Raw genomic sequence first — 27,848 nt, forward strand, 5'->3', positions numbered from 1 at the left:
ACACCTTGCAAAATTGTGTGGAATCAAATGGAATGGCCCCACGATCTCCCCGATCTTACACTTTCTTCTTCTTGTGTGTGTATCTGTGTTAGAATTGGCAGACGGTTTGTTTGGAGTGAGCAGAATCAAACGGCTGCGGAGTAGACTGTCTGACTGTGAAATGGTGAACCAAAAAGTATTTAACATTTACTTTACGCCGGGTTTCATCTTTTAATATTTAAAATAAATATTATGGTGTGCGGACTAGGGATTTAAAACGATGCCTTTCTTAAAGGTGTTACACTCATGATGCCAAACGAGAGTGGCTGCATGCAGTTAATTGGCTGGATGCTGACTTCCAACCCCCAATCTCTGTTGGCCAGTTCTTCTTTGTCATGTACGCCTTTATTCGGGGTCTCTCCGTCAATCCGAAACACCGTCAGTCCGAATTGTTAAGCATTAGGGTTAATTTATGGTTAGGGTTAGGTATAGGCCCAGCAAACACAAAATAATTGATATTTTGGCTTTTGGTTTAGGTAAAAACGTTTTCATAACATTAAAATGTCGGGTTATATAAAGGTCATGATAACGTTTTAAAACGTTTTGTATGAAAACACACTACAACAATATTTTTAAATGTTTTCCAAACATGTTATTGTAAACTATTTTTACAAACATTTTTGCCAAATATTGTGTCAATATTTAAATAACATTATGTTAAAATGTTTGAAACCAGCAAACACAGAAATGTTCTTAAAATGTTTTTTTCAAAACATTTTAATAGCATGTAAATGTCGGGTTATATAAAGGTCATAAAAACGATATTAAAATGTTATTGAAAATATTTTGGGCAAACGTATTTCACAAAATATTTTTTCAACCCCAAAATAACATTCTGTTTAGAAAGTTTTGTATCAAGTTTTCAAGAATGTTTTTGGAATGTTATTAAAACGTTTTTATACCCTTTATATAATCCGACATTTAAACGTTTTCTGTAAAACATTTTTGTTTGCTGAGCAGTAGATTATCAAAAATGATTTTTAAGGTTATGAAAACGTTTTATACTCTTAATATACCCATTATATAACCCGACATTTAAACGTTTTCTGACAACCTTTTATAACCTTTTGCGAATGATGTCGATAACGTTTTGTGTTCGCTGGGGGTTAGGGTTATGATTATGATTAGGTTTAGGGTTAGCGCCGGAAGTTAGCGTTAGGTAAGCTTAAAATTCGGACTAGCGGTGGTTCGCACTGACGGGGTTTCGGACTGGCGGGCCGGGGTGTACCCTTTATTCAAAAGAGCCGTTGCTATAGATCTTTGCAACTGTTTCAGTCTACCATTTGCAAGTAAAATTTCATCTCTTCCAGCCACCGAGAGAAATAAGCATCACACTACAGACCTTATTTCTACTCTTATAGTGAATTTACACTGACTGAAACCCCCATTCATGTCAAAATTCATGTCAATGAATCATTGATATATACTGAAAGATAATTGTATGGGTGGCTGAGTAATCGGATACATAACATTCATGATGCAGTCATGTCTACAGTAGAATTCAACTCGACCTTTGCAGGACTTAAACCCCATTAAAAGCTATTAAACCAAGATAACACTCATTGAAAACAGCTCAACTGATTAAATCATATCTTCTCTGGTTAAATACACACAACATATGTGTCTGCTTTACACGCACAATGGAGCAATGCGCTGGGATTATACTTTCAGTTGGGTGAACGATTATAAAGCGAGCGCTAGAGAACAATTGTGTGTGGTCTTTGTTTACGAAATGAGACAATACGTGCTTATTGTTAACCAGCGTTCTTGAAAATGAGAAACATGGTGGTTTGCAGACTTAACACGGTTGGAAATAATTTCTTCATATTTTTTGGTGTTATCTGTCGTATACATATCCTTCCTAAAACTAGGCAATGTACTATTACCTATAACATTAACTAAAACACCAAAGTACGCATATTTCCAAACATCTAAATTAGCTAAAATTTAGGACATGTAACAAAACTATATTGTCTAGAATTTTAGAAGAGTACTTTTAATATTGGCCGGTTATTTTTCACACAGCGACGTTAACTAGGCAATGTACTATTACCTATAACATTAACTAAAACACCAAAGTACGCATATTTCCAAACATCTAAATTAGCTAAAAATTTAGGACATGTTACAAAACTATATTTTCTAGAACTTTAGAAGAGTACTTTTAATATTGGCCGGTTATTTTTCACACAGCGACGTTAACTAGGCATATCCCCATACTTTTAACGTAGGCTATTTGTAGAGGTCACGCGTCAATGGGAAAGAGCACTGTGTATTGTGGATAGGAAAACGGACAGTAACTGCAGTATGTTAAGAAAATAAACTATCAAAACATCGATCACGTTGATATCGAGAACTTTTTTGTACATTACATGTATAGGATGTTGAAAAGTGCAACTTTTTCTGAAACCATCATTCTTGAAAATAATAATTATTTGACGAACAAAAAGGATTTTCAAAAAGAAGAAGATTGGGAGGGTAGCAAAAAGATTCCTCTATTCACAGGTTTTTACATTTTTCAAATCAACCAATTGTATGTCAAGTTATGTACATAAAGAAATGTTTTGTAATTGTAGGGGAGTTATTTCTTTTGAACCCTGTAGTAATCAGTCTCACGGTTATTGCAAGCCATTAGGGTCACACGTGGGGCTGGCTACGTGCAGCTTCTTTCTCGTTACGTGCAGCTTATTGACCAATCAGATTCGGTATTTACAATCACGATGATGGCGCTATTTATCTTTAATCTTGTTTGCATTTTTACAAGGGGACTTCAGGGGTAGACACTTGTATATAGTGGCATAAGAACATCAGAAACAAGACTAACAGAGGCAAGGAAAATTTCAAAAACTTTTTATCATGAAATGTAAGAAATAACTAATTTAAATATCAAATATATGTAAATAGCACCCTCAATTTGCACAAATACTTACAGCCTAAAATTTCCACAAAAAGAAAAGGATGACTAGTTTGACATAAAAACGAATATCTATACATTAAAAATAGATTTAAAAACGTGTATATTTAATAGTATGATAGCTGTTGGTATTGTCCAGGTCCAGAATGCAACATTATAAGTAATATAATCATGATAATGTTTCATTAGAAAGATTAATAGATGATCACATCCAACATCCAACAACCGTGGTCTAGGGTTGCGTGTTATTGCGTGTTGAAGCCATCGAGACCCCAAGCCAATATCTCTCAGAAATGTTGTCCAAGGACATATTTTCAACATACCTGAAGTTGATGGTCGATCAAAATGTCTGACATTGGTTTTCAGGGGGGTCAAAATGTACAAATTGGGGTTTTGCATGGGTAATATCTCAGCTAAAAGTATTCTAATAGGCTCAATATTGGATAAGAGTAATGTCCTACCAAAGGGCTCTGACTGGCAAAAAAATGGACAATAAAATTATTTTTACTTTTGGAGGTCTGACCCCCCAAAAGTTGGTCCTGGATGGACGAAGTTGCATTTTGAGGGCCCTATATCTTTTAAAGTAGAGGAGTTACAAGTTTTCTGATGCCAGATTTGAATTCTACACAAATAAGTACCCCAGGATACATACTTTTCAAAGTTGTAAAGGGTTCCCTTTATACATTTATGGACCTCCAAACGTTGCGACACATTTTTACGCTGACCCCTAAATTTCAAATTGATGCCACGGGAAAACGAAATGGAGTATGAAGCTCAAATTTTCAGGATGTTTCTTTCTCATCAATATCTACCACCACACAGAAAAAAAAAAATTGAAGAGGTGCTGCGGTGCACATCCCTGGAGTTGACATGGAATGGGTCAGCACTATTCAAATACAGAATCATTTTATTAAATAAAATTAATAACAAACATCGACATCCAATAGCAAAATGATTTGACACAAAATGTTACAATGCATAATGGGGTTGATTTGAGTATTAAACTTTTGAAGGCCAATTTCTTTAAAAATCTGATGATTAATTTACCTAATGAAAGGACTTTTCAAAAATCGTGCCTTACTGATAATCATGTTAGAACTTCCGTCAAATCTGGCCAAAGGTATAGAAGCACTGAATAATTGGGGCTAGAATTTAGGTCTTTAGTATTATGATTGAGTATTGAGGTCAGATCTTTTAAGATCGAAATCTGTGCCCTAAGCTACGCCATAGTCTTTAATATTCAGTTCCTCCATAATATATTAAGTATACCACCCGATCTCCTACTAATATTGCACATGGATATTTCTAACTCGATTCAGAATTTTACCCATAAATTTAGAAGCAGCATGTCTGAAAGTTCCATATTTGAGAAATAAAATCAACACGTTCATCCACGGAATGGAAAACTCGACAATTTCACCCACCGTCACTATCGCACTTGGAAGAATATTCAAAGTCGTTGACTCATATATTTCTATCACAGTAAAAGGTATCCAGAAGATCGCCACACTTAAGGTGACTAATAGAATAGAATAGAGAGCTTTGTAATCACTAAAATGAATTCTAAAATGGGTAGTTGTTCTCTTATGTTGATTAGCATTTCGTTCTGCAATTATCCTGGCAAGATGTTGTCGAGTGATGCACCAAAGTTTTAAGTAGATAACCATTACTACGAGGACTGGTATAAAGATGTGAAGTATAGCCCCACCGATAACAAACGCCATCTTCTTGGTTGAATCCAGCAGAACACAAAGACCAATATGGTGGTCATAAATCACATGATTGTTAAACATTAAGAACATTGTTAGCCCCCAACAGGCCCAGAATAGCCACTGCAATGTAATCAGTAAAATGGTTCGTTTTCTTGTGATAATAGATGAATATCGAAATGGTCGAGTTATGGCGATGTAACATTCTAAATTTAAAAACATAATTGCACACAGACCACAATATTGGAAAAGTTGTAAGGTAAATTTATGAAAAACACAACCAGCACCAATCGGTTCAGGCCATCCTCCAATAGATGCGGACCATGCAAGAGGAGCTAGTCCAAATATTCCAACGCACAAATCACTGAGTGCTAAAGACGTCATCAGCAAACGTGTGATATGATGAATTTGTTTGGTTCGATGAAGAGCAAAGAGGAATAAACAATCGGCAACAATACTGATTGCTGTTAATATTGCACATACACAAGCTCTGAAAATGTCTGGAGATGGCAAACTACCTTCTGATATGGTCAGTACATCCATAGTGGTAACATCTTTAGTCAGACTCGTTTCCATTATCATCACAGATGAATGTCTGAAACGCAATAGCATTTCAATTTCATAGAGATAGTTCGGTTAGAAATCCTCAGAGATTTCAGATTCATAATGCGATTATAAGATATCCAATCAATCGAAATAAGAATTACTGAGGATTGAAGGAAGCTATAGCGCTCTCAAAATAGATCGGTTGCATTTGACACTGTATCACTATGTGACGTAGTACACGTTGGGAAGTGTGTAATAATTGATTGATTCACGGAAGCTTTTCCGACGTTCAAGTTGAAAATTAACATGCGTAAAGCATGTAAAGCATAATCAAATTTGATGTACGTAATTCAATGTGCGGTACAATAGCACACAGTGATACAAAGAGAAATTGCAACGGTGAGATAGACAAATCAGCAGAAATAATGACAATACTTAACGGCTGCAGGAACATGACCGTGACCGTACCGGGCAATTAAATTCTATTGAGCAGATAATCTCATAAAATTGTGCTAAAAAGATTCACACTGTTGACTATTTGCATATCTGTCTGCGATAGTGTCTGGATGTTTGTTATCAGTTTTTCTCAATTAATCCTCTTATTTCGTCTGCACTCTTTTCGCACGTAGCATCGGCTGGACTGCCCTTGGACCGGCCAATTACAAATCAAAATGCTGCCATCACCATTTATACATATAGCGCCACTGACGGAGAAGCGGGTCGATTCGACCTTTTGCTAGTTGTTGACCAAATCCTGGAAAATATGTAGGGGAAGTGTTTCTTAGTAAATATGGCAAACAAAATCATGCATTTCATTCAGGGTTTTTACTTTCTATCAAAATAGATTGTTTGGAAGAAATTCAATCTCATAATGCGTCCTGTCCTGTTGTTTCTTTATTGGTTGAGATTTCTGAGACGCTTAATTTCTCCCACATACTTCTCTCCGCATCTTTTTGTAAGGCATCATGAAGGCAACTGCAGACTTAAACTTATTTCCTGCAAATAATTTCGATAATTTTATTTAGCAATCGAAAGTTAATAAAAGGAGGAATTGAGACAACAATTTTGACAAAACTATGACACTTTTTGTTTTGCTCCTTGAGATGGGACAAACCTTCAATTACCATGTCAACTGCTGGGAGATTCTGCTCTTTATTGTGATTGTGATTTCATATAAGGGTTTCCAAGAGCACAATATCACCTTAGTCTTCTTAATGCTGATAGCCAAATTTACAGCAGGCTGAAGACAATAGGCGGGAAGAGTAGGTTAAGTACAATAACAAGAAATATGAAGTCATAAACAGGATCTTCCTTAGTTTTGGTTTTGGCTTAAAACACCAATAGATAAAGCTGATATATTAGAATCATTGCTGAAAACTGCTAAAGGCTTCATGACACATAGCAGAAAACAATGTCATAATGATAAAGAGTGTTGGTGCCAGAACACAGCCTTGCTTGACTTCATGTTTAACTGGGAAGTTTGAATCACATACCGTATTATGTTAATACTAGTATACTATAGCAATCATGGAACTGATGAAACATATATAGTAATGAGCGTATCAGGACAGCCGAATATTGGCATGAGCTCTCACAGTCTTTTACGGCAAATTGTGGTCTTTGTCTGCGATACTCAGGATCAGGAGACTGAACATTTATTTTGAACATGTAACCGTGTATAAATAAAGTGAATGATGAATAAATGAATGAATGAATGAATGAATGAATGAATGAATGAATGAATGAATGAATGAATGAATGAATGAATGAATGAATGAATGAATGAATGAATGAATGAATGAATGAATGAATGAATGAATGAATGAATGATGAACTGACGTTTGCAGGTCTCTGTGCCAAGAGCGAAGAGGAAGCAGCATCATTGGTTCTCACGTGGCAGTCCAAACACGGGAAACGTGCAAGAGGTCCCATGAAAATAATTATATCAAGATGTTGGCAGAGGATACATGACCAACAGGATATGACATGAAGATTTGTTTGTTGGATAGACCAGTTTGGAGAGCCATTTCGAGAGTCCGACTAAAATTAAAATCGACACGCATGCAAGCAAACAAGCAAGCAAGTAATCAAGCAACTTTATCCAATCTTATTTTCTTCCATGTACTAGGAAGCTCTTACTCCTATTATTAAGCACCACGTTCATTGTAACTCAGATATTAGAGATTTTCAAGGGGAAAAAAGATAAAGGGAAAGCGCGTTTCGAAAGAGCTGAATTTGTCGCTGACCACTATGGCCAAATATCATTTCATAAACAACTAAACAGCAACACAGAGACTTGCAGCTAAGACGTTGCACAATTGACCATCGCAGCCAGGACAAGCAGCTCCCCGGGTTTCGTACGGGTTACAACGAGACAATTAGCTGTAAGTTCCTTGTCCAGAGGAATTTCAAGATTTTTACACGAGAATGCACCGCCAGGGTTTGAACCCGCAACCTCTCGCACCATAGTCGAACGCCTTATCGACTGTGCTAACTTGACTGTTATAGGCTCGTCTCAAGTTGAGAGTAATGTCATGTTGGATATCGCAGTGGCAGCTTCGAATCCGTGCGTTTACGCGGTTGCGTCGCCAATCACCTTTCTACGCGTGTGTATACGCCCCGCGGAAATAGGTTAGGGCGCGCGTGATTCTAATCTACCACTACGAAATCCAACATGGCGTTACTCTCAACTTGAGGCGAGATACCCTATAGTTTACCAGACCATATGAGAGACCCAATTATATTTGATATTATTATTGATGATTACTACAAATTCCATCTAAATTGAAATTACAAATCTTAAAATTCCGATGATATAGTCATTAAAATTCAATTTCAATAGATTATTATTTTCAATCCTAACACGTGACAGTTTACTCCTAACTTAACTGTAATCAGGTTAAGCAGCCCCTTTTAGAGCTATACTAGTGCCGTTAATCTCGTTTCGCAGATAGAAATTACATTTTGACTTTCTGGGAGTGCCAGTTATAATAAATTTACCGATGTAAAACATGTCCATTTACCGCTCAACAAAGCACTACGCGTGTTGCATTCTTGAATAGCTAGAGAGGAAAACCTTCACAGTCAAAACGAAAAACACTCAATCATACGTAAGTGAACATTTGGACAGGGAGCTATTGCCTTAAGTACAGGAATGATACGCCAAATATCGTACTAATATTTACATAAACATTAAATCAATGTTCATGTAGTTGGGTGACCGTGAAGCAAAAAACATCAAGCATATTGTCTCCTGGATTTGACTGGAATGTCAGCTTTACACAACGTGACTATGGCTACGGATGTTCACACCACAGCCGAGGTTAGTACCTCACATCCACCAGACATAATCAGAGCTTCTATATGTGCCATATTAACAACAATGGGTATTTGTGCGGACAGCTTTTGCATGTTTGTTCTGTATCGAGCAAAAGAAATCAACAAAATTACGCGGCTACTCATGGCATCTCTCGCACTCAGCGATTTATGTGTGGGAATCTTTGGTCTATTACCCTTAGTTTGGTCCGCATCTATTGGAGGATGGCCCGAACCAATTAGTCCAACCTGCGTTCTTCATATGTTTGCCTTGCAACTCTTCCAATATTGCGGTATATCTGCAATAATGTTTTTAAATTTAGAGTGTTACATCGCCATAACACGACCATTGCAATATGTCGTGATTGTGACACGTAAACGCACTCTAGTACTAATTACCATCCAGTGGACATTCTGGATGACTTGGGGAATTACCATGTTTTCCATTTTTATGGACGATGTAATCTATGATCATCATTTTGGTTTTTGTATCATCGAATATTCTCATCAAAAACTTTCATTTGTCATTAGCGGAGCCGTCTTGCACATCTTTTTTCCAGTTTTTGTGGTGATAATGATGTACTGTAGAATCTGGTGTATCGCACGTCGACATATGGCACAAATAGCAGAACGAAAAGCAATGCAAAGACACCAGAAAGTTTCTCCGATCAGAATGCGTGACTACAAAGTCCTTAAATCTTTTCTTCTTGTGACTATCAGTATTGCCATATTCTGGATACCGTTCACTGTGATAGAGATATATGAGACAGTCACTGGTGACCGTCTTCCAGATTATGTAGTATCGATAGGAGAATTGCTGGAGTTCTCCATACCGTGGATGAATGTATTAATTTTATTTTTCAAATATGGGACATTTAGAAATGTTGCTGTTAATATTTGCCGATGCGCGTGTGGTAAGATTGGCAATGAAAGAAATTGAAAGGAGCAAACTCAGCAAATGATGCTTTTAGCCAGAATCAATGTTTTATTTTGTCAGAAAAATCAATGGGATGATAATGCAATGTTGTTTACATTTGCTTTTCGTTCTCTATATTTACTTCAACGAGAATAATGCTTTTTAGGCCTATACCTCATGTACACATTGTAACATGCAAAGGACAGATGTTATGATATTGATAATGGAGTTTATAATTGCAACTATTTTATGTGACCCTGAAACCCCATCCTCTTCAAATTAATAGCGCTACCTAAATCAGCTCCATGTAAATAACGGTTTCCCCGGAAGTATTTGCCAAATAAAAAAGTCATATATTTATGTACGTGTACGTTGCGATTGATCATTTTTCATTGTATTTCATTGCATTAAAACTATACACATTTAGACAGAAGTATGTCAAGAGGCCATTATCTAATTGATATATAATCCATCATTGTAGTCTTGTAAGCATGTTGATTTACGCATAATCCTTGTTCACATCATTTAAGAGAGTATTACAAACAAAAAAGGAATATTTAGGAAAGTAGGACACAAGTTATGCTCGTAATATGTGTACACGTTTTCCTCATGATAACGATAGCTTATCGGCACAAATATAGGCTGTGTAGATGCAGATAAATGGACATACGTCTCTGTACCGCTGAATCATTAATATTATTCACACCGTTCAGAAAGATATACTGTTAGAAACTGTTGTTTAAATGGGGTGGGGATAAGTTACAATTAAGTTGAAACCCCTTTAGCAACTGGGAACCTTGAAAATCTACTTTTGAGAAATTGGAGTCTCCTAGAGAATAATTGTTTAGATTGTTGGAGGACGGTTATAGTGGTCTTCTCACACGCCTTTTCTCCGGGTGCTCCGGTTTACTTCTAACATCGGACCTCTTCCGTCATTTCGGTTGGCATCCCTTTAATTTAGTAGATCCTATGCACTATAGGTCTTTGTTTGGCTTCGGCAAAATGTTATAAATTAAAAAAAATTAACAGTGACAATACTACCTCGAACACGGATTTATAAATTAAAGCAAGATTTTATTCGTTATTCTTTGCCACATACACCCAACAGGTTGTAGCTTAAGGGTAGACGAGGTAGTATTGGTCGAAGCAACCTAAAAATCGATTTTCATTAACTAGATCAATATATTATTGAAAAATAACACCTTGATGTTTTGCAAAAGTTCATTCTACAAATCTTATACTTTGCAAACTTGCTTAATTTATTGTTGTTAATGAGTTATGTACGTTATACAAAAGTGTTGTTGTTTCAGCCCTCTTTACAACGTAACTCAAGAACCGCAGCACGTATAAAAGTATATCTGTGATATTTTAATTCTTCTACACACTCGCTATGAATTGAGCAATACAGTTTTTGCCAAAGCTCACTACCATTCGTAAGATGCTGTGAACTACCAAATCACAACAGTTTAAAATAATTAATAACCTTAAAGGAGAATTTCGTGGTCTTAGCATCCTCTACATTATTCAGTAGATATCCACGGAAAAAAAGTGGTGGGATGAAGCTGTGGATCACGAAATGCCCTTTTAAGTCAATGCTTAATTTGTTTTCAGATATCTTAAGGGATCGGATAGCAACGTAAGGGATCGGATAGCAACGTAAGGGATCGGATAGCAACGTAAGGGATCGGATAGCAACGTAAGGGATCAGATAGCAACGTTTGCACATTATTTTTGTGGGACATGAGAGCAAATCAGACACGTCAAATTGCATTCTGAATACGAGAAATGTCCTTCTCATATCAAATAATTTAGATTTTGTGAAATTCGCGATCAAATACAAATGTCAAGAAACGCATTCAACCCGTTACATACACGCACCCCTACAAGCGTGTTACTCGTTAATAATACTCGAGATTACGTAAGGTCGTCTACGGCTTGATAGACGATACTCGATATCATGCAATTGTCCAATCATATTATGTGTCTACAAACAAGACCACTTATAGTTGCGTGAGTATTTTACGCCGGCCCAGGAATTCAAAATACTTTCTCCCTGCACGAGTTTAAAACTGACGATTGAAATCTAACAAGGGAAGTGACCAACTTAAGAGTAAAACATCACCTGAAGTGGTATGTTAAAGCAGTTCAGCAACCAAAAAATATGTACGATGTGTATACCTAAAACAACCACAACAACGCACCCAATAGCGCCCAACACCAAAAAGGCATCTTTACAAAAGATAAAAACCTAAAAATGCTAGAAAGTACATCTTAAAAACTACCAATTAAAAAACACAAAATTATACACAAAAGTAGCAAAAATATTTACAACGGATTGTCAAACAAATAAGTCTTTAAAAGTCGCTTGAAGATGGCGAAATGACAAGCAGACCACGCATAGACCGTGCATAGACCTACACGACAGTCAATGGTTATACCGTAAACGTTCGCCTAATGGCGCTTTGGAGTTCGTGGAAATGAGAGAGCGCCATCCCTGTAAAAGCCGACTACTATCACTGATCATTAAGGGTACGTGTAGTTAAAGGGTGAAACCTATCGACACATACAATTATAAACAAGATCGAACAAACTTGTTCATGATAATGCGGTAATCATTCACCTGATACGTTGTGGCCCAGTGAGCAGATGAGCATTAGACTATAGCGCGAGGATAAAGAGAACTTGTGGAGAAGGTTGATGGTTCGAATCTCATGCAGTAATTTCTGACAGATTATGATGTCTGTCAATGTTTTTTTTTTCTGATTTGAGGAAATTTTATTCTCTATTTTCTTGATTTTATCTTTAACATTGTTTATATAATTTTATTATTTTATCTTGTATGTGTCTTTTTCATGATTCTTTGTTTTTATCGTTTCATTTTAGAGTAACTCAATCCATTCAATCAAATGTTGTAATGAACCTATTTGATTGTATAGGCATTTGTTATGTGTGTGAGACGAACTGTCGCGTGCGACAAGTCTTTCAATTCGCGCGAGTGTCCTTGCCTATGCATCAGTGGTCATAAGAGGTAAAGAGGTATATCATTTTATTCGAAAGGGGGGGGGGGTCCCAAATATACGGGGGTCATAAAGTCTTGGAAAGAATAATAGGAGGGGGTCATGAAATGTTTTATGACCAAAATGTAGGGAGTCACACGATGACCACAGAAAGTGTGTTATTTTATTCAAAAGACTGATTTCAATACAATTTTGGGGTTTGGGATCATACAATTTTTGTTGCCGAAATAGGGGGTGCGCAATTTTATTGACGCAGACTTTTTGTAAATTTGGGACCCCCCTTCCGACAAACAATGATAGCCCTCTAAGAGGATTCAAAAGATAACCTCTGCCCCAATAATCCCTAGCTATATTTGTTTGAAACTGTTCCACAGAGGATGTATCATAATAGGCTCGGTCTTCAAATGCTATAAATAAAATTTGAATGAGTGAACGAACAAAATCATACAACGACCAACTGAATAGAGGCTGTGCATATGACGTATCATCCGGTAAATATGGCGGACTACTCAAATGCATTCAACAAAAGCATGATTGCATCTACCGCGACAGTTCGTCTCACACACATAACAAAATGCACTACGATCAAATAGGTTGATGACAACATTTGATTGAATGGACTGCACTGCGCCATGATTACGGGGAAGAAACCGGTTCAAATCCTTTGTTTGGAGCCAATCGATAAACGCAAAGACCTCTATAGCTATCATTGAATACTGGCTAGGATTCCACAACACAATGAGAACATGTTATAAGGCGCTTTGGAAGGCACACAATACCCCAATGGCTTTCAATATTATGTGCACTCAACAACTATTCAGTATCGAAGCCCGGTATCGAAGTTACATAATGTTACTATGTCAACGGGATCACGCGCTTAAGTAATGAACCACGATCGAAACAATCAGTACACAAAAAAGGCATACCAAAATTCAGTATCGAAGTTACGTAATGTTACTATGTCAACGGGATCACGCGCTAGAGTAATGAACCACGATCGAAATGATCACCACATAAAGTATATGGCACTCGAAGGCATACCAAAGTAGCGTGATCCGGTAACCAAGAGAATTACGTAACCACTTCGATGCTGAATAGCGTGATCGTAATGATCGCCATACAAACAGTGCTTGGTTCCGATACCATCACGAAGTTACGTAACTACTTCGTGGTCTGATAGTTATATGATCAATGGTCTGATCTACTTGGGTTCGATCCTTTTAAGAAAAGAAAAAATAGCTGATTATTTATAATGCATAAATGAATAAAGTAATGTAGTTATACAATTTGAAACATTGAGGCCGTTCTATTTTTCAAAGGTCATTTAACTGTTAAATGTAGTGGAATATATCACGCATTAATAGGTAGCAGGTGGAGCAAATTTTGTCAGCGGTTTTTGTTGCCGTTTGTTCGCAGTGCCTATTTATCTAAAGAAAAATAAGAAAATTTAAATTAAATTAAAAAAAATTCACAATATTCGTTCGTAAAATTGGGACAAAATCCAAAAACATTTCTTGACCCTTCTTCACATAAAAGTGGGGGCAGAAATCAAGATTCGAACAAGTACCATTCACCATTCAAGGCGCACCCTCTACCGACTGAGCTAACGGGTCAGACAATAGAAGGGTGTAATTTTGAACTGAAGAATATTAAAAAAATATGACGAAATTACAATGTTATAAAAAGATTTACCAAAATGAGTTAGGTATAACGTATGAATCGATTTACAAATTAAGTCCAATGGCACTTTGAGAAAGAATATCTGAAGAAACCCCAAAACATTTGCTGCTCTAGCAACTAAACTAGTGACCTAAAGTATTGGGTCATGTCACGATATTTTTTCTGAGACATTATGTCCAGGTTGCTCAATTTAACATACACGTATCCTTAATGCTGTTGAGATTTTACAAGGATGGCGCTCTCACATTTCTAAGAATCCAAAAGCGCCATTAGGCGAACGTTTACGGTATATAATTATATGTATAGCTATATGCAGGCATGGATATGCTCATATCACCTGAGGTGGAAAGTTGTATGAGCATATCCATGTCTGCATATCTATCTATACTAATAAAATAATAAGCGGGCTGTATCTGTCTGTCTATCTATCTGTCTGTCCGGCTATGCGTTTCGCCGTGCTTCGACGCATCGCGCTCAAATGTCGCATATAGGTAGGTATCGGGAAAAGCATGTTGGCCATGTGGTTTTGAAGGTCATCGGAAGGTCAAATGGGGGGAAATACCCCACGTGGATACAAAGCAGCAAGTGGATAAAAAAGAATCCAGTAGACAATCTACAACAAGTTTCAAGCTGCCCAAGCGGGTGTCATTCAGCTTTTGGCTATCTGCCCAATTTGAAATGCACTGTAATGTCTACCCAGAATGCATTGCTGCAAATGATTTGTACATTTCAAACTTTGTCCGATCGGGCCCAAACTTGCTGCCAATGAATTCTATAAGCGCCCATACGCCAATAAGTGCCCACACCCCAATAAGCGCCCATACCCCAATAAGTGCTCTCACAGCATCAGGGCTCTCACAGCCGCAGGTGCACTAGTACTAATAAAATAATAAGCGGGCTGTATCTGTCTATCTGTCTGTCCGGCTATGCGTTTCGCCGTGCTTCGACGCATCGCACTGAAATTTCGCATATAGATAGGTATCGGGAAAAGCATGTTGGGCATGTGGTTTTGAAGGTCATCGGAGGTCAAGGTCAAAGGTCAAAATTTCAAACTTTGTCCGATCGGGCCCAAACTTGGTGGGTGGAATCCTTGATAGGAGGGGAATATAATGCGCGAAATAAAATCGAGGTCAACCGAGGTCAAAGGTCATTATGGAGGGGTCAAATTTCAAACTTTGTCCGACCGGGCTCAAACTTGGTGGGTCGAAACCTTCGTATGAGGGGAGCATGAAAAACATTATATGGAGGTCATCCGAGGTCAAAGGTCAAAGGTCATGGATTTCAAACTTTGTCCTATCGGGTTCAAACTTGGTGGGTGGAATCCTTGATACGAGGGGAATATATGCGCAAAACAAAATCGAGGTCAACCGAGGTCAAAGGTCATGTAGGGGCTAAATTTAAACTTTGCCCTATTGGGCTTAAACTTGATAGGTGGAATCCTTCGTATGACTGAGGGGAGCATGAAAAAATTGCACCGAGGTCATCCAAGTTCAAAGGTCATCTGGGGTCAAACTTTATCGCTATCATGCCAGTGCTCTCACAGCATCTGGGCTCTCATAGCCGCAGGTGCACTAGTATAGTATAAAATTAATGACAGGCGTAGAGCTTCGGGAAATTAAGAAAGTTCAACGAATCTATCATACCGTACGGTATCTGATTAGTAAATCATTATAGTCCATTTGAGTCAAATGTGGCTTTCATGGCAGTTTATTTTACTTACCATAAATTAACATAATACGAAGTTACGACTCAATGACATTGCAATTGTGATCAACCTCCTTATCATTATCATCGTTATTATTTTCTTTACATAAATGACAATAAAAACGTTTTATCATACCATTAAATATAAGTATTCGAATTTTAGTTCAGTACATATTGTTGATTATTTGATTTTGTAAATTGTGCTCTAAAAAACACTGCCGGCAAATCTGTACACACATGCATACACAATTCTTACATATCTTGATTGTGTCTTATAGATTTCAAAATACGCTTATATTGAAAGTATTGTCACACCCATGTACCTATACTTACAAATGCCGTGGGTGTTTTGAAATTTGAAATTAGAACTATAGTCTATATATCAAGTACAAATAAAAAACAATGCCTGTATTATTTGTGTTCGTCTTAGTGTATTCTACGCCCGGGGGTCACTCCCATTGTGGCCTGTACACCATCCGCGATAATGAAAACGCGTAAAAGGGTCGTTTTTCGTGGGTAGGCACGATACGCGCGTATCGCGTTTAGGGTGTCAAAAACATGAAAAATTGGAAAAAAAGGTAGCAAAATTGCAATTTCTAAATACGCGGAAATGAAATTTAGGGTATGAAATTTGATGTTAGGAATGAAATCCCTGTTTAGGGTGTCGTTTTAGCCAAGGGTTAAATCCTTGTTTAGGGTGCTTTTCAAAAGTTGATTATCGCGGATGGTGTACAGGCCAAAATGGGAGTGACCCCCCCCCCCCGGGCGGGGATTTTACCCACACCGCGATATGCAAGTATTGACTAAAAACTCGGGTAATTTTTGATTTAGTAAAGAATATGTCGCAAACTACTGAAAATACTTTTTACCTGTTGAGAGGGATAACTTGGCCCACGAGGCTAGTATCTGAGCTTATAAAGGCATGAAATGTGGCGGTAATTCTCAATAGCATCGCCTCGATAAGTAATGGAGATAAAAACGCGATGCTTTTGAGTCATTTTATATTAAGACACGCTCGGTCAAACGTATCTCCCGGCTTTTCTTAAAGTAGTGTTGTAAATTTAAAATTGTGTAATTCTAGGAGTTCTCTTCAATGCTTTTTACAGGAAATTGTGGTACAATAATATTGTCATATTAGTGGTTGTATGTACTTCGAAGCGTTACATTGAACAATTTTATAAATTATTAGGTGGTTCGAGGACGTCGGTTCGAATCAAGGCAGGCCAAGTGTTGTTCACTTGGGCCATAGCACTTAGACAAGGCGTTTTACCTACCTTGCCTCCACAAGTATGCCTCGCAACACCCACGTGTAATTGGGAGCGGTTATAGGGGATAATTATTGAGAGCAGTTGCAGGGACACGCGGGGGTGATTCAGTGGCATCGAAAGAAAAGAAAATGTGCTAAACTGCTAATATTCAGGCGTTACATCAGCAAACTTTATGCTGATTTTGTCTTTTTGTTCTTAAGGCATTTAAGGCAAAAATCTGCATGCTTAATTTTTCCAGGTTGTTCTTACCGAGCAATATAGGCATTTTGTGAAAATCTACTGTAGTAGTATGTAGCTTAGTAAAATTCTCCGAGAGTTCCAAGTCGATCCGATTCGTCATACCCTAATATATAGTTTGTAAGTAATACTGTTAAATTAGATCTTTGTTTGGAGCATTTTTCTCCCCGAGTTTTTCCATTGTGAAAATTCATACAGTAAACTAGATGCAAGATGGGGTTATAGACCCCAAACCTAGCTGGGACGTGTTGGTGTTTTGGAGCTTTGACTTGACCCCAACACTAAGGTTTGTTGTCACAGAATTGGAGCTCCGTACCCCTTACAGTACCCCTTACAGATGTCCAGATAATACGATTCGAAGATTTGACCCCCAGATGACCTGTGTTGACCCGACCCCTGCAAAGCGTTCCAAAATGTTTCCTTGGTCAAGAGGTTAGTGGTCACCAAGTGTGAGCCATATACCCCTTACAGATGTCCAGATAATTCAATTCTAAGATTTCACCCCAGATGACATTTGACCTGACCCCTGCAAGATGTTTTATAATGTTTCCCTGGTCATGAGGTTTGTTGTCACCGAGTTTGAGCCCCATGTCCCTTACAGATGTCCGGATAATGCAATAGAGGTTATCCACTTTACTCATGTATGACTTCTAACAAAAGGCGCTGATTCCCGTAGTATTCCTTATTCAAAACAATTCAATGCATGACCTTGGAGTTACCTGCATGACTTTGGCGGGCTATTTTGAAACAGTCATGGTTGCTCATGCAGGTACTTCTTTTGAAAGTCCTAAACAAGGTATAGCAGTCGCTGATAGGATATGCAACTTATAGAACACGGATAACCTCTATTGTAAGATTTGACGCCAGATAAATACTGCACATTGCATTGGGTACACAACCACTTATGACTTTAGCATAGGGCATTGCATTATCATACTATACTAACATACAGAAATGACATCTACCCATTAGAACATATTAGAACATAGAAGTAAGTAAGTAGACGACACATTTTATTACATCAATGTCTTCTTCATGAGTGCATGCTAGGTCAAGTCTCTAATGTATGTCGTGTTATCAGAAACACGATTTACTCAAAACGTTCTAAAATTGTCATGAACATCGTACTAAATGTGTATTAGCTGATCAAAGCGTTAATATGATTTTGAAATATCGATCCATTAATAGTTCTGTGCCATCACTAGCCATGCGGCAGATAGTTTGACCAGGTTAATGTGAAACTGCAGCTTTTTTGGTCAGGAAGCAAAATATTGTATTTCATTATCAACTGATTTGTATCATTCATTTTAAAAGAAAGGTTTATTTTTGCTCATCCATATTTCAAGATGCTCAAGTCCGAGGGGCTCCGATATATTGGTACGCGCCATGTTCCTGTCAATGGACCCCCATTTTGAGGCATATCTGCCACCCAAGGACCTCCTTTTTCATCGGTTTTACACCAAAACAATTATCATAGATGATTGAACAGATTCATCAGGATCGGTATAGTAAACTGGTTAACAAAGATACAAGGAACTTTGTTAACCAATTATCATAGATATTTACAAATTCCATCTAAATTGAAATTGCAAATCTTAAAATTCATTAACACCGGGCATTAACAATTCAATTTAAATAGATTATTATTCCAATCCACACGCGTAACAGTCCTACAATAAAACTTCTAACTATATTGCAATCAAGTTAAACTAGTGTGTAATCTTGACTTTCTACAAGTACCAGTTATAATTTACCGATGCGTAACATGTCCATTTACCGCCCGATAAAGTACTACGCGTGCTCTATTCTTGAATAGCTAGCGAAGAAAATCTTCACAGTCAAATCAAATTCACTCGATCATGCGTAAGTGAACATTTTGTCAGGAAGCTACTGCTTTAGGTAATACATTATCGTTCCAATATTAACATAAAACATTAAATCAATGTTCTATGTATTTGGTAAAGTAAAGAAAACTAACATCAAGCACAATCTCCAGTCGATTGGAACATTAGATTCGGACGTGACTATGACTAAAGTTCGCACCACAGCCGAGGTTAGTTCCTTACATCCACCAGACATAGTCAGAGCTTCTATATGTGCTATTTAAGGGCTTGGGTATGGGCAAACTTAAAGTACTTGTAATAGGAGAGGGGAAGCGAATATGTGTTTCTAGTGCGAATATGTATTTATTTTTGGAAAGTTCATGTTTGTTTTAAATTTTGGGACGTTTTTCCAAAATTGGATATTTTTGGTGATATTTCAAAACAGCGACATGCCAAAGACATATCTTTGGGCACATACTTTGTTATTGTTAATACAGTTCTTTTCCACATACATACGTTACCATTCGCTTTGGTGATATACTAATATTATAAATTCTGTGACTGCAATTTGGCGTTTTTAATGCGTTTTAAGCTTACCATGAAATTAACACTGATATATGGACATGCCTGGAAACAGGATTCGTCGCTGAGTTCTTGGGCGCCGTATCAAATCTCATAAAAAGGGCACGACTGGCGAGTATGTTTTGCTTGCGTCTACGTCTATACTATACTGCTTTGCATGTTGGTTTCAATTATATTGATTTATACCAAACTGTTATCAAACCTATGCTGTGATTGGCACCTACATGAGGTATCTCTTTGTATAATGCCCTGCTATTCAGCAAGCCGGCCAATGACTGACCTTGTTATAGGGTTGATTGGGTTACTGTAACCTGTTATAAAGCATGCAGTTTACGACTGTTGCGGTGTTGATGGCGCCAGCTCAAACATTCTTAAGCAGATTATCCCTGAAATTCTTGATGTCATCATACATATTTTTAATAGCTCCTTATCATCAGGTATTGTTCCATCAAAATTGAAAACGGCCAAAGTGAATCCGGTTTTTAAATCTGGTAACAAACATAAATTCACCAATTATCGTCCCATTTCTATTTTACCATCTATCTCAAAACTGCTCGAGAAGATCATTTATAACCGGATCGTTGACAAAATTCTCAGTCCGAACCAATTTGGCTTTCGCAAAAATCATTCCACCTACATGGCTATTAATAACCTGTATGACACCACTGCAATTGACAATAAACTTTGTACAGTAGGTATCTTCCTTGATTTAAGCAAGGCTTTTGACACACTGGACCATTCCATTCTCCTTCAAAACCTTTACCACTGTGGCATTAGAGGAACTTCCAATTTGTGGATCAAAAACTATTTAAAGGATAGACAACAATTTGTTGTCTTCAATGGGAAACATTCCTCCACTAATACCATCCATTGTGGAGTTCCACAGGGTTCGATCCTGGGTCCCTTACTTTTCCTCCTTTACATAAATGATTTGCCCAACTGCTCTTCTAAACTTAAATTTATTTTATTCGCAGATGATACTAATATAATTTGTACCAATAAAGATCCTAATACCCTTGACACCTTGCTAAATAAAGATCTTGAAATAATTTCTAACTGGTTTAAATTAAACAAGCTGTCATTAAATGTAAATAAAACTAATTACATGATATTTAAAAGTAAATATAGTCGGAATCCCAACATTGACATTAAAGTTAAGATTGATAATAAACAATTAGGTCAGGTTAATACTACTAAATTCTTAGGAATCCTAATTGATGATAATTTAAGTTGGAAGTCCCACACCACTCACGTCTGTAATATCATCTCTAAATATAATGGCATCATCAGAAAAGTTAAGCAATTTCTTCCAATTGAGTCTTTGCCAACCTTATACAACTCGTTGGTTTATCCTTACTTAAACTATTGTGCAATTATCTGGGCTGATAATAATAATTCACACCGTGACTCTGTTCTCCTGTTGCAAAAGAAGCTCGTCAGAACCAGCACTAACTCACTCTGGTTAGCACATTCTGACCCACTTTTTTCATCACTTAAAAACATTAAAAATTCATGATTTGTACATTCTTCAAATTGTAATTTTTATGTATCAATTTTATCATTGTCTCCTTCCTAACGACCTACTTGATCAAAATTATTTTACTATCAACAATGATGTGCATAACTACAACACTCGTCATGCAGGTGATATCCATATTGAGCAAACCAACACGTGCCTTGCATATAACACCATTAGAATCCAATGTGCATTACTTTGGAATAATTTACCACCAATTCTGAAAAGCGCACCTTCGGTAGCTGTTTTTAAACAACACATGAAAAAACATCTCCTTGGAAAATATTTGCCAAGTGAATCGTAATTACATTCATGTTTCATTGCTACTTTAAAACGGTCTCTCATTTTTTGCTATCAGGTCAGTTTTATGTCGGCACCCTAATTTTTTGGTACATTATTAAGTTTACCATCAGTTTTATATTTTCCAATTATGTATCATTTCACTCCAAATTGCCCAGTGCATGGACAGCCTTATGGCCATAACTGCTTGCTTTCACTATCTCGTCCATAGGCACTCAGTGCACGATTTTTAGTGAAAATTGTACCGAGCGTATTTTATTTTTTGGTTAAATGTTGTATGTTGTAACTTTAGGCCGAGGGCACTGCACCTCACGCTCTGCGTTTAGCAGTGTCCTCATCCATCTCATTGACGTTTTTCATAAAAATAGTTGCTTTTTCCATTATATTATTGTATATAAAATACATCATTATTGTAACTCATTGTATCATAATTATATTGTTGTATAATGAATGGATGGAATAAATTGATTGATTGATTGATTGATTGATTGACTGTGTTGTTTAAGACCTGGCCAATACATAATCCTACAGGGAGCACAGTAGTTTAACAATGGAATGAAAAACCCTTTATTGATTAGGCGCGGATATTAAAAGCACAGCTCCTTGCGTGTATAGCAGAAAATTATAAGTAATAGAATGTTTGAAATTTTGTAACTAAAATACTAACTGTATTCTACATTATTTATTTATTCATTTATTTATGCCTATTTATTTATTTGTTTATTTACGGACTTATTTATCAATTTGGTAGACCAGTAATATTCCATGATTCATCGGTTTATTATTGATTGTTGATGACTTGAAAATTTGATTGATTGATCGATTGATAATCATTTCACATATTATGTGACCCCTCGGCACAACTGAGCCCGGATGTCGCCAGTGCCACTATTGAGAGATATGCTCCATCGAACTTAACAATAAACAATAGGAAACAAAGGATTTATTGACTGTTTTATTGATTTTTCACTACTTAAATGTCAAGTACTATAGACATGATATACATCATTTTAAAGCTAATTTCAAGCAAAATATTTTGGTTGAATATCTCAAAAATGATGATTGGCGACTTCAGGGCTCAGTTGTGCCGAGGGGTCACATATTCCTAGTTTCTATGGAACGTCTATAGCATCGTACATTAGATAAATATCAGTATCGATTTATTCAATTCAGCAATATGTTAAGGATTACTATCAAACTTCGCACAGCTAATAGTTAGTTGGCTTAGTGGTAATGCAAGTGAGTTTCACAACCGGGAGGTCCCGGGCTCGATTCCCAGCTCTGCCTATTTTTTCAAGGCTGGAAAAAAAATTGAAATTTCTGAACTGCTAACTGATTTGACGCGCGATATCTGAGCTAGTCTTTTTCTGATGGCTGTGTCTGTTACAGGCCCACTCCCTTTGGAATCGAAACCAGATTCCCGCCCTCTTTACACCCCTTAACAACAATCGGTATTTTTATTTTAATATCATAGAATATTAAGTAGAATAACAAGTGTGATTTATGCGGCGCATCGTACATTGAAAACACTATCCTAAGGCACATAGAAGATAAACCAATACAGATGAACATTGCTAAAATTCTAAAAATCAATACATTTACTTTACGAGAATAGTGTTTTTTATACTCCATGAAGACGTTGTATTATGGAAAGGACAGATGTTATGATAATGGAGCTAATTTACTATTTCATGTGACCTTGAAACCATGTCCCCCTAATAAACATATTAAAGGATGACAGTCTGATCAACAACCTCATCCCACACCCATCCCCAGATTGTCTCCATTAATATGAAGATTTTGTGATATCAGTGACTCTAATATGGGGGCTGAAAGATGTTTTAAAGGCAAATTCTGTCTAAAATGGGTTGAATTGCTCCATGCTCCTTTTAATTAAGAAAATAGATTATTGATAATAACTTCTGACTTACCTTCCTTGATTGTGTTACATATAGTATGTACGAAGAATGTTCTGATCTGCGACGCGGACAAACACAACATAATGTCTGCCTTAAGTTAACATCATTTGTTTATATTCGGAACGCAATTGAGGCTATCACAACTAATATTTGAATGTAATGTTTACCATATTTACCTTGCAGTGGAATTTGATTGTACGGAGATTTAACGAAGAGTATCCCTACTGCATCCGCGCATGCCAAGAACATAGCCCAATTTATATCTACGAGTAAGCTGTAACAGTATCCCGGGAGCAGTATTTCAGTAAATATCAGTAGGCTATGTATAATATAAATGATATTTTATTAGATGGGAAACGAGTTCTACTTTTTAAAATGATATTCCTCTCATCTGTTTGAAAAACTCAACATTTCAGATTAGCTCATTGCAGGACTATTATTGTATTCAATATTATATGGCTACCTTCGTGATCCTGAAACTCATATTCTATTGGCTTTGCTATGGTAATATCGAACTCTACGTCTTGTCCGATATTTCCATAGCTCGTGCAATATTTAGAGAATAAAGGTATTGTTTTTAGCCCCTGGAGTGCATCTATCGTCTCAACTAACACGGGCGACATCATTATTTTAAGTAAAACAACGAGGCGAAGCCGAGTTGTTTTACGCCAAAAATAATGATGTCGCCCGTGTTATATGAGACGATAGATGCACGACAGCGGCTAAAAATAATACCTTTATTCTCATTCTTAAACACTTCAATTCAAATAAAAATATCATACAAATTTTAATCAAATTAAATCTACATTTTGCAAGGAACTACCTAGGGATTAAAATCGATCAGTCTCGTTGTTGCTGTGCGCCTCCGATTGGTCCAAATAGCGAGTACGCCTATCACGTTGACGCACACGCGCTGACCCGTGTGATATCGTGTCATATCACACGGGTAAAGCTGGGTAAGAACCACTAAGATTGCAGGAACGTTCTCAAGTGTTTAAGATATTCTGGTATCGCCCTCAAGCCATCCAATATTGTATAATACCGTTATGTATCGGGTGTTTTACACAAGATTGGTCCATGAATTCAAAATACTTTCCCCTTGACGAGTTTAAAAACAGCGAATGAAATCTGACGTAGACATGGGAATATCGCCTAGGGAAGTACCTTAGACTAGTGACTTGTGGATTGTGTGTAAGAGGTGTAACTTAATCAAACATGTCCTCAAACATCAAAAGTAAAAACTCTTCTAGCTTCTTTAAAGCTTGAGATTTGCTGGTCCCATAATCAGCCTTTCAGGTTTCAACAACGATCTTTTAGTAAAGCTAGATGAGAATTAATGTACATGTTCACGTAACCTCTTCAACTCATTCAGTTGCATAATGTTGGAGGTAGCGGATCGTATTCTGATTCGTTGAACTCTAAATTAGCATACTTTTGGAGGTTTCCATATTTGGGTTTGCCTAATTAATTATTAATGACCCGGACATTGTTTACATCATGACGTCATTAGAGCTTGTCACTCGTCCGATTCGAAACACGAAAAACGTTTGCACTTTTCTTTTCATTAACGTTATATCGTGAAATACCACATAGCGGAGGTGTTAGTTTTTTATTTAAGGAAAATATTCCTGGTGATGACCCCATTTTGACAATGGCTAAATATATTAGTCCGGCGACGGTCCGCCATTTTTTGTCCTTCAGATTTTGAGGTCATTTAGTAGACTTGCTTACCAGTCGTTTTTATTATCCTAACTACAGTTTGCACATTGAAAAGTGAACTTCGACGTACGCGATGCGTACGTAATGCGAATAAAGTTCTGTGGCAGGTGTGGTTTCGATCAATAATTCCTACATGTTAAAGGGCTCTTTTCAATATGAATTTTACTACCGTGATTGCACTACATTATAATAAAACGGGCCAAATGACAACATGGCACCACAATTTACCGCACGGGAGCGCACGTTTCCACCTTTCTGTCGACTAAGTATCATGAAACTAAGAGTCCCACTGAAGTTCGGCGTCTTTTTTGTCTCCAGTTTCCTACAGCTAACCGGGTTTCATGTAAGGGAGCAGTATATAAGAATGTGAACAAGCTCAATGTGCATGGGACACTAAGGAACAGACAGCCGGAAGCTTCAGGCAGACCACGAACTGGAGATCACAAGTGAACATTGCTAGAGTTAGTCATGCGTTACAGCAAGACCAAAGATCAGCTCAATCCTTTACCCAACATTCCCCAATCAAGCTTCTGCCGGATCGTTCGTAAAGACTTTAATTGGTATTGTGATGTGCCCTGAGTAATTTGATTTAATTTAATTATTTAACTTTGTTCACAAGCTGAAAGTATTTCATGAGATGGGAAAGCCCCTTGTAATTGCAAGATAATGGTGTGGAAAGTCACTTTGGAATTCCCCCAAATTATTGTAAACAAAGTCAGAGCTATGTTTGGAACTTGGACATCCCCAGTTCATTATTGCACCATCAGGAAAAACCCCCAGGAAGTGATGTAATGTGAAAGGTGAATGTGTATAATTAATCTTGGGAAATCCCAAGATTGCAGCAATGTTGTGAAAATGTGATTGAAGTAATGGTTTATTAATAGATGATGGGTTTTTGCATGAGTACTGATATAAAAAGCTGGAGGCTTTTGTTGGGACTTTACAGAATGCCATGGGAGATTGATATTCCACATGTGTGTGATAGTCTTCGTGCTTAAAAAAAAAGAAGTACATTTTAACCAGTTTATATAGCCAATAATTGAGCTAATTTTAATACAGCAACGAAGAAGACAGCGAGCACACAAAAGTGCTGTTCCTCATCAAAGGATTAAAAGTTCTTCTGTCAAATTGCTGGAGTTTGCTGGGTTTGTGAAGGCCACGCATCTGTCAAAAAACATCGGAGCTGTGTTAAAGAAACCTGTTCCCTGGAAAAAGAGTGATTGGTGAAAGAAACACCATTTTTGGAGAAAACAGCACAAGGAGATATATTTGTGGAGAAAGCAGCGCAAGGAGATATATTTGTGGAGATAGCAGCGCAAAGGAGATTGGAGGAAGCATCATCATTTTCGTGTGAGGATTTCATACGCAAGGATTTATAAACGCTAGTGTACACTGGACTTCGGTGATTTTCGCAGGACAAGTGAATAAGGATATATTACATCAGTCGTCCAGAACATTGCAAGAACTCTAGAATCACCAACAAGAAGACCGCTGGTTAAGTACCAATAGAATAAAACTGATTGTGTGATTTTATTGTAATTGTTGTTATATGTACCAAGCATACTTTGTTTTCAATTAAAGACTTAGATTTTGTTAGCTTAAAATCAAACAGTGTATTTGTCTTGTGCATTCGTGTGAGTTCGGGTAAAAGGTGATTTTGGCCTTGAGTCAAATACGACTCGTAACAGTATCCCTACAAACTATAGTACCGTCATGGACTTTGTTGAATATTAATTAAAAGCAAAAGTTGTCTTTTCAACAATAAATCCTGTTAGCACTTTGCTGATTCGTCTAAATTGAAATGGATGAAAATCAATCAGCTGTGTGCAGCTTCAAAAATGGGTGTTTTTATTTAGACGTGTAGAATTTGCTCTTTCCAGTGGTATTTTAATTTTTAGTAGATTCCTTGCAGATCTCGAGTTACAGCCCCTCAAACATGAGTTTACTTCTTTTTGACTCAGCCTGTACGTACCGCTAAATGGATAACGGTGCCTCAACTCGATGATTAAGAGCGTGTTTCTACAGGCGCTCCGCTAAGAGCGTGTTTCCACAGATCCAAATACCGTTATGTTAACGTTATGGAACCGGTATGATAACGGTATGGAACCGTTAATCACTCCTGTGGAAACAGCCTGCAACGCCTTTTCGCAACGCCTTTTCAACGGCAACAGAAACCTCGTTGGAGTAGATTAGATGTAGAAACAGACCGAAGCAATATTTTGCCGTGTATCGAGCAAAATCAGGGCAAAATGGCTGTTATCAGGTAAATTGACCGGGCAACTTGACAAAAGCCTTAATAACAGTCTGGGCAACACAACAAGTCTAAACTTTTATGGATGGCTCAAAGCGGAACGTAGATGCGTACAGTAGATGTGTGATGCATGCCCAATGTGGCGGCTTGTATCCCGATTGCACAGCTATGGAAATCAGTAATAAATAAGCTGAAATCTTTGAAGGGCCAATTTAATGCTGCGAAGGGTGCTGACCGAAGTGGAGCACGACGTGACTGTTTGCTGAAGATATGCAAATTTGATTACGAACTGAAACCAATATTAGGGGAGAGGGACATGACGTCATTCAACACGCCAACGGCAAAACCTGTCTTAAGAAATAGCAGCTTAAACGGTAAGATAACGGTAAGATA

The sequence above is a fragment of the Amphiura filiformis genome, chromosome 5 (genome assembly GCF_039555335.1).
Source record: "Amphiura filiformis chromosome 5, Afil_fr2py, whole genome shotgun sequence".
In the NCBI taxonomy this organism is placed as follows: Eukaryota; Metazoa; Echinodermata; class Ophiuroidea; order Amphilepidida; family Amphiuridae; genus Amphiura; species Amphiura filiformis.